This window comes from Argopecten irradians, unplaced genomic scaffold, assembly GCF_041381155.1.
Source record: "Argopecten irradians isolate NY unplaced genomic scaffold, Ai_NY scaffold_1078, whole genome shotgun sequence".
Lineage (NCBI taxonomy): Eukaryota > Metazoa > Mollusca > Bivalvia > Pectinida > Pectinidae > Argopecten > Argopecten irradians.
Window position 1 is genome coordinate 7,302 of NW_027188545.1, and position 11,155 is coordinate 18,456.

At 33.7% G+C, this 11,155-nt stretch overlaps 1 pseudogene; it reads left to right on the top strand.

Moving 5' to 3' along the window:
- Window positions 1–1,917: 1,917 nt before the first annotated feature.
- Window positions 1,918–9,143, top strand: LOC138313929 (gamma-aminobutyric acid receptor-associated protein-like 2; annotated as a pseudogene).
- The last annotated feature ends 2,012 nt before the right edge of the window (window positions 9,144–11,155 follow it).

Here is an 11,155-nt window from a genome sequence, read left to right on the forward strand (position 1 = left end):
TTGACGTGAAATTCTTTGTTATGTAGGTATATTTGTAAGCTATGTGATAAAAAGTCTCTTAAATTTGTGTTCATTTCATATGAGATTTTATGAAACTCGTCTTTGAAGTTTTATTTTTTGCTGGCCAAGGCTCGCAAAAATATAAACTTCTTAAACCCATTTCATAAAACCTCATATGAAATGATCACTAATGTAAGATCTATATATTTTCACTGCATTTTAATTTGACATTTTGAAAAATATTTTCCTTCAAATTATCAGCTTTACTGAACTTTCCTTTGAAAATGGAAATTAAGAAGATCTTCTCTGATACCTCATAACAGCCTTACCTGCGAGGTGAGATGTCCCTCTCCTTAGATCTTCGCCGGACAGGTGACCTACTTGATGGTCTACTGCGTTGCATCCTATGTGGCCTATCATCACGTTCACTCCTATTATCACGATCCCTATCTGTACTATGATTGTCATGTCTCCCTTTTGGAGATTTACTTCTTGATACTTTCTTTCTATTGGAGTCCTTTTTCTCTCTATTTTTCCTGTCTTTGCTTTCATTTCTTATATGACTACTATCACCCTTTTTACTCCTCTTAATACCAGAATTATATTTCTTTACATTTTCTACACCAGTAATTTCAAATATCTGAATTTTCTTCAGCTTCTTCTGCTGCCTCTTTTGCTTTATTTGCCAATGCCATTTCTAACATTTGCCATTGCCCCCGCCTTTTCGCTTTCTCTGCCTTTGTTTCCTCGTGATCGACCTCTCCCTCTTCTTCCTCTTCCTCACTATCTGCATAACCTTGTGCAATAAGGTTCATAGAATTAACCATGGAATCATCGCCCTCAGAATTTAAAACTGCTTTAAGAGCTTCCCGGGCAGCTTCAAGTTTTTCTAAATCACTGTCTTCAAGTCGCATTTTCTTTTTAGGATTAGGATTTTCTTCTAAAGGTGTTTTATCAGCTTTATGTTTCTTTCGTTTATGTTTATGCTTATGGCGATCACTTCCATGTTTGTGTTTATGTTTATGTTTGTGTTTGTGTTTTTTCTTTATCCTTTTTTGATGTATGTGTTGATTGTTTGATGTGTGCTTCACTCTTTACTTCTCCTGCATCTTCTTCACTGCTAGTTGTCTCCCCTTCGCTGAAATATACAGACAAATATAAACACAGGGCCAAAAGTACACTAACTGGATAAGAAGTAATTTCTATTGGCCATTTGTAGATAATGCACATCCGGATTCCAATGAAATGAAAAACGTTTTGTTACTCTCATTATTTCCCTCAATATAACTTTAAGATCATCTTCAGAGAGGGCTAATGAAAGTTTAGAATATAATGATATACAATATACATAGCTTCCATACTTTTCTTTTATAGATGATAACATTTACCATTTATCGAACGAAAATGTTATCTTAGGAAAGTAGAATGTGTGCTTTTTCATTTCTAGGCTTAAGCTTAATCATCGATTCATAATCCTATGCCACTGTACACTTGTTAAAAGCGTGTTTCGAGTCGAATTAATTACGCAACAATTATTAAACCGATTATCTTCGAACACCCTGTATACATAAAATATTATCTTCTTACGGAATTATTGATACTGAAAGAAGTGTAAACGCTTGAAATACCTCAAATTTTCTTTATATTCGCTGTCCACAAGGCCTGCTCCGTTCGCCATTTTCCTTCGTTTGGAAATCGTTCTTTAGAGCTCTCTAGATTTTACATGCCTTTTATAAAAACATCCAGAGAGGTACCGAAAGTAAACGTGTTCAACTTCCTGTGATGACGTCATAGATCACAGGAACAGAAGCGAACCATTTTGACGCATTATTCACAGGCAGCTCGTCTCGTCTTTGTTTACAGCTGTCACTAGTTGGTTGTCTGACACTTTAGGTCATCTCCCAAGATGAAGTTTAAATTCAGGAAGAGCACACGCTAGGTAAGTATCGTGATTTATACAGACAAATAAAATAACACTGAACGTTAGGCCTTCTGTAGATTCTAAAAACTTACTCTAAATTTTCCCCAAGGCTCCGTTTTCATCGTTGATCATGTTTCTGCTGTATCATACAGTACTAGATTGACTCGACAATTTGTTTGAATGGCTTTTAGTCATCCCTACTAGTTTTCTCGGCAAATCTCAGATTATAGGAAGTAGATAATATGGGATAGCGTGTCTAATCAAATACTGATGATATTATCAAATTGTCAATAACAACATAGAATTTGATAAACACACAGTCACGTGAATCTTACCATAGTCAGTTCTATAAATAGTTGTAGTTGTAATCTTTTTATTTCTGTTTTGGTACTTTACACTTCTATTGATAGATTTAGGCACATCAGACTTAAAAGCAGAGTAGGACTGTGTGAATAACTAATTTCTAATTCATTGAAGGGACAATTCAATCTAAGACAATATTTGTACATATATCGGGGAAAAAACCGGTTCTAATGGAAATTAGATCAGTCGATTTTACTGTGATATGCTCGAAAAACCCATGGTGGTGAAATGTGTGTGAAACTTTCAAACTCGCTCGCTGTCTGCCATTACACATTGTGGTCGAACATCTTGTATGCCGAACCCTGTCTCTTGCTCGTAGAGTAATGCAACTTTTGTCTAGAACTGCTCAAATCGCTCTGACAGTAGTGGTTTACCTTATTAGATGAATTGTCTTGTCTAAGAATCATTTTATTACCTCCTCAGTGGTTATGTAGTTCATTTGTTTAACGTGCGTGACTTTGGCTCGGGAATGGGTACAGAGTACATACTGTACCTGCTTAATCGTATTGATCAACGATTTGTAGTTACAACAGTATCAATTCAAATACTTAAAAATAACGTAGAATTTGTCAATATATTGAGTTAAATGTTTCATAAGAAATGTAGAACAATACATTTATGCCATATTTTGCTTCTTGGTTATATAAAAGAATTAGCTTGAGTGAATTGTCCCTTTAATATTTGTAGTATATAATACCTAGCTACCTACTTGTAACTTGTAATCTCTTTATAACTCTTTGTGACCAGATAAATTAAATTGATAGCCGGACATTACAAAAATGTCATATGCAATGTACCTATTTGATCCAATGCTGTTTTATATAATGGGAAACTTAATACATTTATATTAATTACCTGTTGGTACTGTTTTGATCTCAAATGTTAAAGTATATAGTGACAATTTCAATTATAAAATTTCTGAGTGAATTTATGTGATTTATCGAAGACATTCAAAATTTCAATTACATGCAACTTCAATAAAAGTGCTGTAAACCTTGGTCATTAGGACCATACTCACTATATTTTTATTTTCTGTGAATATTAGTTCAATGGCAATTCTGACAATGATAATTATTGATCAGATTAGATAAAGTATGATGATGAAATATAAATGCATGTACTTTATACACCTCATTATATATGTAATGTTTATGTCTGAGCTTTGTTTGTTACAGTTCTGTCAGTCAGCCTTACATTTATCACAGTAGAGAATTACTGTACACAGATGATATAATGGTGTTTCCCTGTTTAATTATAGATATTGTTGTCTCATTACATAATCTTATACCATAGCTAGACTTAATACTAAGTAGGGGTATATATATTATGTAAGCAGGTATGTTTATAACACATTTATGAGTCCTAGCTGACACTAGTGCTTTAATCTGTATAGGTAACCTGTAATGTACAACTATAAAAACAGGCTTTCAGGTGTCTGTAATTTATCAACATTGAGAGTGACTTGAAAGTTATGAATGACAGATTTAATTCTTGTTAATGACACAGAGGTTTTTTCAATACCACAAAAAAACACCTGTCATTTTGATAATTAAGGCAATATATATCTACATAAATCTGGCAACAATGGTAACCTAATTAATTTTATAGGCAATTTCAGTTTTTCAAAATAAAAATGTGATAGTCGCTATCCTCACAGATCTGTCATTGATATACAAGGGTCTCCATTGTTATAATAAAGAAAGGATTACTGCTTAATTATACTGGGAAATTAATATTCCAAGTTTGTTTTAAAGAATTGTTTTTTTAATTATGATATATACTATATACAATAATTCATTGAAGATAACAAATTTATCTTGTAATTCATCTTATTAAATTTGACAAAATGTTTATTTGATTTACATTAGTTTGGAAACAACTAAATTAATACAGAAGTTTTGGATTTTATTGACAATTAAAAATTACCAGAGAGCATTATAAAAACTTGTAACTATGTTATGTACATAACTTATGTAGTATGTTGGTCTTATTTATGTATTAATGACAAAATATAACTGTCAAATAGTAAACAAGATAACAATTTACAATTTAATGTTACATACTACAGGACAGTGCACAATATATGACTCAAACATACCATTTAATGCATTAATACATTATTTCTGAGAAAAATATCGCGGCAGATTTTCATCATCATGTTTTTAAAGTGAGTCCACGGTATTATACTTCATGTATTATTGCCATGCAACTTATAAAAAAATATTTTTCAATGTTGTAGAACAAAGAAATGCAGAATCAACAAAGATAAAGGATAAATACCCAGAAAGAATTCCAGTAAGTTGGTGTTTGGTGTATAAACTTTCTTCACTGACTTATAGAAAGGACACACCATGTCCATACCATAGAAAGTACAGCTACGTAGGCCATTCAATTTCTTAGTTATATTAGAATTTCATTTCTTCTATAAGTATAATCGCCTGAATCATTTTCGTTTTGGAAATGGAATTGCTTCACATGTAAAAACCTCTACAAAATCTGTCATTAGGATTGGCCAAATTAGCACATCCTTTTCTATGTTAGCCATTTATCAATCTCACTTGTATCTCGAAACCAATATGAAATCTATTTCTTTTGCTCAGATGATGTGTAGTGTGTACATACTAGAACCTAGATGGTCTTGTCAAAGGGCGTCTAAATGTTCAAACCATCAAATTGTCTTTGTACCAACAATTTATGTGGAATGAGTCCACAACACTAATATCATCAAATTTTAATGAGTCTTTGTGTATATTGGTATACAGGTATAAGGTTCTTAAAATTGCTGCAAGTCCCATAGCTGGAAACTCATGAGTCCAGGCACTTGTCTATAGATGAGTTCCATAAATCACTGATGTATATTCCTTTAAATATATTATTCAATGAACAATAAAATGTATTGCTTTGTACATTCTATACATGTTTTTGTTGTTGCTTTCAGGTGATTGTTGAAAAAGATCCCAAGTCACAGATTCAGGATATAGACCAAACGCAAATTCCTTGTTCCCAATGACATTTCTGTAGCACAATTCATGTGGATTATCCGTAAACGTATTCAATTACCATCAGAAAAAGCTATCTTCCTGTTTGTTGGCAAAGTTCTCCCACAATCAAGGTAATTTAGAAAATATATGTATTCAGTCATGATTTTGTATTATTATATGCATACATCTGTATTAGTCAGGTACACTAAAAAAGTCTTTTCTATATAGTCAATTAGATTTATTATGACCATGATATGATACCAGGTAACTTCCATATCCGACCTTGGATATTACTATACAGTGCTTATTAGTTACTTAAATAGTTTTACTTTCTGAAATTTAGCCGAGGACCCTAATCCTATTTACTGACATGCTTTAAGTCAAATTATCAGATTAATAAATCATTTTTACCCCACATCATGGCAGTTTGAGGATTTATTCTTAGTACCCATTATAAAGAGATAAAACTAAATTAGATGTCAAAACTATTTGCTTCAAACCTAGAATTTATCAAATTTAACATGTACGATATTATCTTGTCAACATTACCAGTAATATTTTTATCGACAGTTTACCTGAGATTTCCAAAGGCCATCTGATTGGTCCTATGTAAATAACAGTACGGAGAAAATATCAGGTGTTATATGTCTGTACTCATCACTGGTATCTGTCCATGTGTCCAGCCAGGGATAGTAAAGTACCCGCACAACAGTTACGTATTCTCACTATCAACACTATACTTTGAAGGTTCTGTAACTTCTGTTTGACAAGTTATTTCAGTCTATATTCTAGACTGAATATTTCCAACAAATAGTAAATTAACAAATTTTCAAAACTTAGGCCTACCAGTTTAATTTAAATTTCTTGATAACATATATATATTAAATGCCCGAAAAAGTTTTATGTCGCGAAAAATAAAATGCCCTTTTTTTGCCCAGCGCACCTGCCCTTTTCAAATCCTCCTGGAAAGCTGATATATATATATATATATATACTATGGTAACCATATTTGACCCCAAAACACCCAGGGTGTTGAAAAGAAAATGAAAAACTGAAAAGATATGTGCTAGTAAGACCAAATTATTGCAAATCTATACAGTTTTGTGCAGTTTTGTATGCCTGGGCAATTGCAATTGAGACCTCAAATAGGGGGAAGGGCGCTTACACAGACATTGGTATCTATTGGGTCAAATGTGGTATCCAAAATATCAAGTGAAATATAATTAATTTGTGTATCTTTATGATTATAAAGTACACAAAGGTGTAAAATATTTTTGTCAGTATTTTCATTAAAAATAAAATATTGTTTACAGTTTCAAGTAGATAAAAGAGATGAGGATTTTTGACTTGGATGATTTTGAAATGATTATTTAAAGAAATTAACCACTGCCCATAATCAAATTAGATGATGAAACCTATTTGGTAAAACTTCTTCAGTGATTTTACTTTAAAATTTCTAGGTTTACAGTCACATAAAACAAATGGTTTATTTGTAAACAAATTTAGATGTGTGTATCACTTGTGTAAGACTATGTAATAACCTTCTTAGATGTGCCCCATAGCCAGTAAATATGATTATGCTGTGAACTAGACAAACCTAGAGAAGTTATTGAGTCATTGTTTATGATTTGAGTGGTATAACTGTATGGTGACGCCCACGGGACCGCTCCGCAATGTGGGCCTTAGGCCGCCCCCCCGCCCCCGGGCCCCAGCCTGATTGACATTTGTTACTGCTTACCTCATCTACCCCTCCCCTTGTTTCGCCGTAGCCGCTGATAAGTTGACAATGAGCTGACTGAGTCCCAGTCACCCCCCTAACACTGAACTACCTCCCCACCCCACCGTACGCGGTCTGACAAGTAAAACGTCCCCACCCCACACAACACTTGGTTCCAGCACCCGCGGTCTAAATTAACACATGTCTCTCCTCAAACGGCGAACTTCTAACCACGTCGCAAACCAAGATATACCCGACGTGCGGCCCGCCCTACATCGTTATATATGTTAGCTCCCCCCGGCCCCCGGATGAAGCTCCTTCCCACCCCTTGGGCCCACCCCGGTTTGCTATTCATTTTTGTGACCTACATGGTGAAACATTGTGTGTATCGATCTTTCAGTGTGACCTACATTTTGAGCTAATGGTCATATATGAGCTACTTCTGAGAAAACACTGTTACGGACCTTCTTACTTGGCTATCAATCCAGCTTAATTTAACATTTTGTCATTTATTTAAATGTACCATTTTATCATGACCTACATTTTGATCTTTGACCTATAAAGATAATGCTGAGACATACACCCTTGTTGCTGAAACATGAAGGTCATAGGTGTAGCTAAATATATACAAGATGGACCGAGAGTCAAGGACTTATAGCTATATAGAGGAAGAACCATATAATGACAAGTCACAACATTTTGACCTACATAGACCTAGATTTGTTTGGACTTTTGTAATACAGAATTGTAATACCATTTCTTGGATCAAATTGTGTTTTGTTCAAGTTGTAAAATCATTTCATTCAGTGTGGAGAAGAAAAAAATAATCAACACTGTTGTCACATCAAAACGGTATGATTTTAATTCTGTTATATGAAGTTAATTTACTGTTGTATATTAAGCCTACCTTGTATTGTTTTTTTCAGTGCCAGTATGGGTCAGGTTTACGAGGAACACAAGGATGAAGATGGATTCCTGTATATTGCCTACAGTGGAGAAAACACATTTGGTCATTGTTGACCTTTAACCTCACATTCACTTTATCCATATTAAAATCAGGTTTAAGATAAAAGTTTTACCATTACTATTAGAAAAATCCATATTAAAATCAGATTTAAGATAAAAGTTTTACCATTACTATTAGAAAATTTGAAGCAAATAATTTAAATGCAAATCAATATTGTTAATTGAAAGATGAAAAAATAAGTTTGATGAACAGATGTAAATACATGTATACAGACACATGTTTTACAAGTTAGCAAGTACTTACACCCGGTCCACCCCAACTGCGAACGATGCGTGTATATAAACCCCTACCGCTCTAAACTACCGCTGACTTGTATCGATGTATTGAATGAGTGTAAGTTATTTATAGACTCCAGTACTGTCGCCAAATCCACAGGTAAACTGGTACTGGATGCTACGCTCGGGCCTCTCATCCAGCTTAATGAAACTGAATGGCTAGTTAGCTTAACCGATCTATATATCATCAACAATGCGTCTGTATCTACTTAAAAACAAAACAAATATTCTTCAAATTGCATAAAAATTCACTTGACTAGTATTTCTTTATTTTAGATATTTTAACAAATCTTCATATTTCTAGTAAAACTGCATATGAAACTCCTTATAGATCTAGCTATGCTCATTACGTAGGGAACCGCCATAACATGTCCCGGCTGCAGGCCGTGTGCAAAAAGTCAAAACACACGTGGGATTTATAAGACGAGTCCTAAACTGTCCTATATTTAGGATTTTCAATAAGTGGTTTGTAATATGATTACAGCAAAACTGACAAGCTAGAAGGTTAGTGGCATTTTAACCGTATTGTTATATATAATTAGCCATCAGCTTGGATCTGGTGCCGTACAGATAGTGAGTTCACTCACGATGTGATTATTGCAAGCCAACGTAAATGCTATCAGAATGCTCTTTAAAGTTTGTTAATGATCTCAAACACACTTAAAACTTATTGTGGCAATATTAAAGTAACTAAATTATAATATTTTCAAATAGTTCTGATAACTATTCATGTGTAATATCTCCAGACATTGACATGTGTACGGATCGAATACGGCGGACTGCCAATGTTTTTGACATGTTCTGCAAGATATATTTCACTGTTTCAGTTACGGTGGCCAATAAAAGAAAACAAGCACAGTGCAATTATATTATGTTATTTCTTCTAAATACAACACTTTTTGTGCAAGTTGTCAAGCATTTATTGTGAATGTTTTGCAATGAAATTACCACCTTTATAACATTGAATTTGTGGTTCCCCGGACATCGTTTTCCCCAAAATTTGAATGCGCAAAATATACCGATAGTAGATTTTTTTCAGTATTTAAAGCCATAAGAAAAAATACATGTGCAAAGTACACTGGTGTGTAAGTAACACAAGATTTTTACGGTATTTGTAACATTTACGATTGTGTTTGGTATAGCTGATGTAGCCAGAGCGCCCCGCGATTTACCTGTGGATTTGGCGACAGTACTCGAGTCTAAAAATAGCCACGTTGTGTCGGTAGAGTGTTAGCGTTTATCGCTACACGGTACAGAATTTCTCGCTGTGTTACAAATCAATCGATTGACGGTAAGGAACTTCATAATATTTATCATTCGCAGTTGGGTGGACCGGGTGTAAAATCATATTTTATGAGATTGTATTGAATATAACTTTAACCAAAAATGGTTTCAATTGTTTTTCATGTAATGATGCAGTTAGGATTCATTTTAATTCTCAATAAGTCGGTAAAATGGCAATTACTGAACTTTTTTTGAATAATACAATAATGGAAAAGCTGTAGCCTATGTTTGTTACAATCAAGATGTCACATACATGAGGATGATTTTAGATGTAAAGGGTTTGGCTATCTTTCACATGTGTTTCCTTATTTAAAGGAATTATGGTACCAACTGTTGCTAAGATGGCCATGCATGATCAACTTAATTACATGTTTAAATAGATGTATGTTGTCCCTGAATTTACATGTTTGTGTACAGTATGCTAGATTTTACCCCTGAAATGATGGCACATTTTAATGAGTGTGATAAATATAGTTACATTGTATAATGACTATGTAGCTATGCATTTAACAATGTTCTTCCGAGTTGTACACTTTTGTAAGCTCACATCTTAGTAGAAAATCTAATTATAACTGGTTAGTACAAAATCAATTACTAACTGAACTGTGAAGTGATTGTTGTGAAAACCATACTAAGTAGAAGTTTGGGTGACTTCTTTGTAAGAGAATACTGTAGATTTTCCACTACTTATTTACCTTACCTGTCAGTTAGTACATATGTTTTTTGGCAGTACATTCATTCACCAACAACCATTGAAATTTCAACTGACATATTAAAGTATATGGATACAAGGGCAAGATTTTTACAAATATATATTTTAATTTTTTGAAAGGTTAGGAGTTTCCAATCTTTCAATCTTTTGCCTGATCATGAAATGTCCCTCCGATTCTGTAGTTTTCTGCTTCCTTCATTTTAATGATATTTTAACAGGCATTGTACATTCGACCTTCAACATTTAATAAGAAGCAATGATGAATGGAATATGGGTGTGTATGAGCCATTGGAAGGTTGAGTAGTTTTCCTGAAATCATGACATGTCATTATTTTATGTTTATTATATTTTCATTTTGTGTTTTCTGTAAATAAAGCCATGTTACTGAAATGTTTTTGTTGCTGATGAATTTGATGATTTTCTTTTTCTCTGTTTGCCATTCTCATTTTAACCAAAAATCAACATGGAAGTGACTTGGCAAGATCTGATTTGTTTAACATCCTACAAATACCCAGGGTCATTTAAGGGTGTATCAGATTTAGGAGGTGGAAGATAGATGGAGTACTCTGATAAAAATCACTGGCTTAAGGCATGTACCTGGCAACTACCCCACATGGGACTCAAACTGGTAATGTATCAGGACATCTTAACGACTTGCAAGAAGGCACTTTGTGATTGAGCACTATAAAGTTTCCTCTGACTTTGACCTACTTAGGCCACATGTATGGGCTTTGACCTGAAATGTTTGAACAAGGAGGTTCATATAATATATCTGATAAAACTTGTATCTCATCCAAATTTTTGAAGTGTAAAAATTAATCCTTGAGAAACATTTCATGGTCACAAGTTTGAAATACAAGTAGGAATATAATACA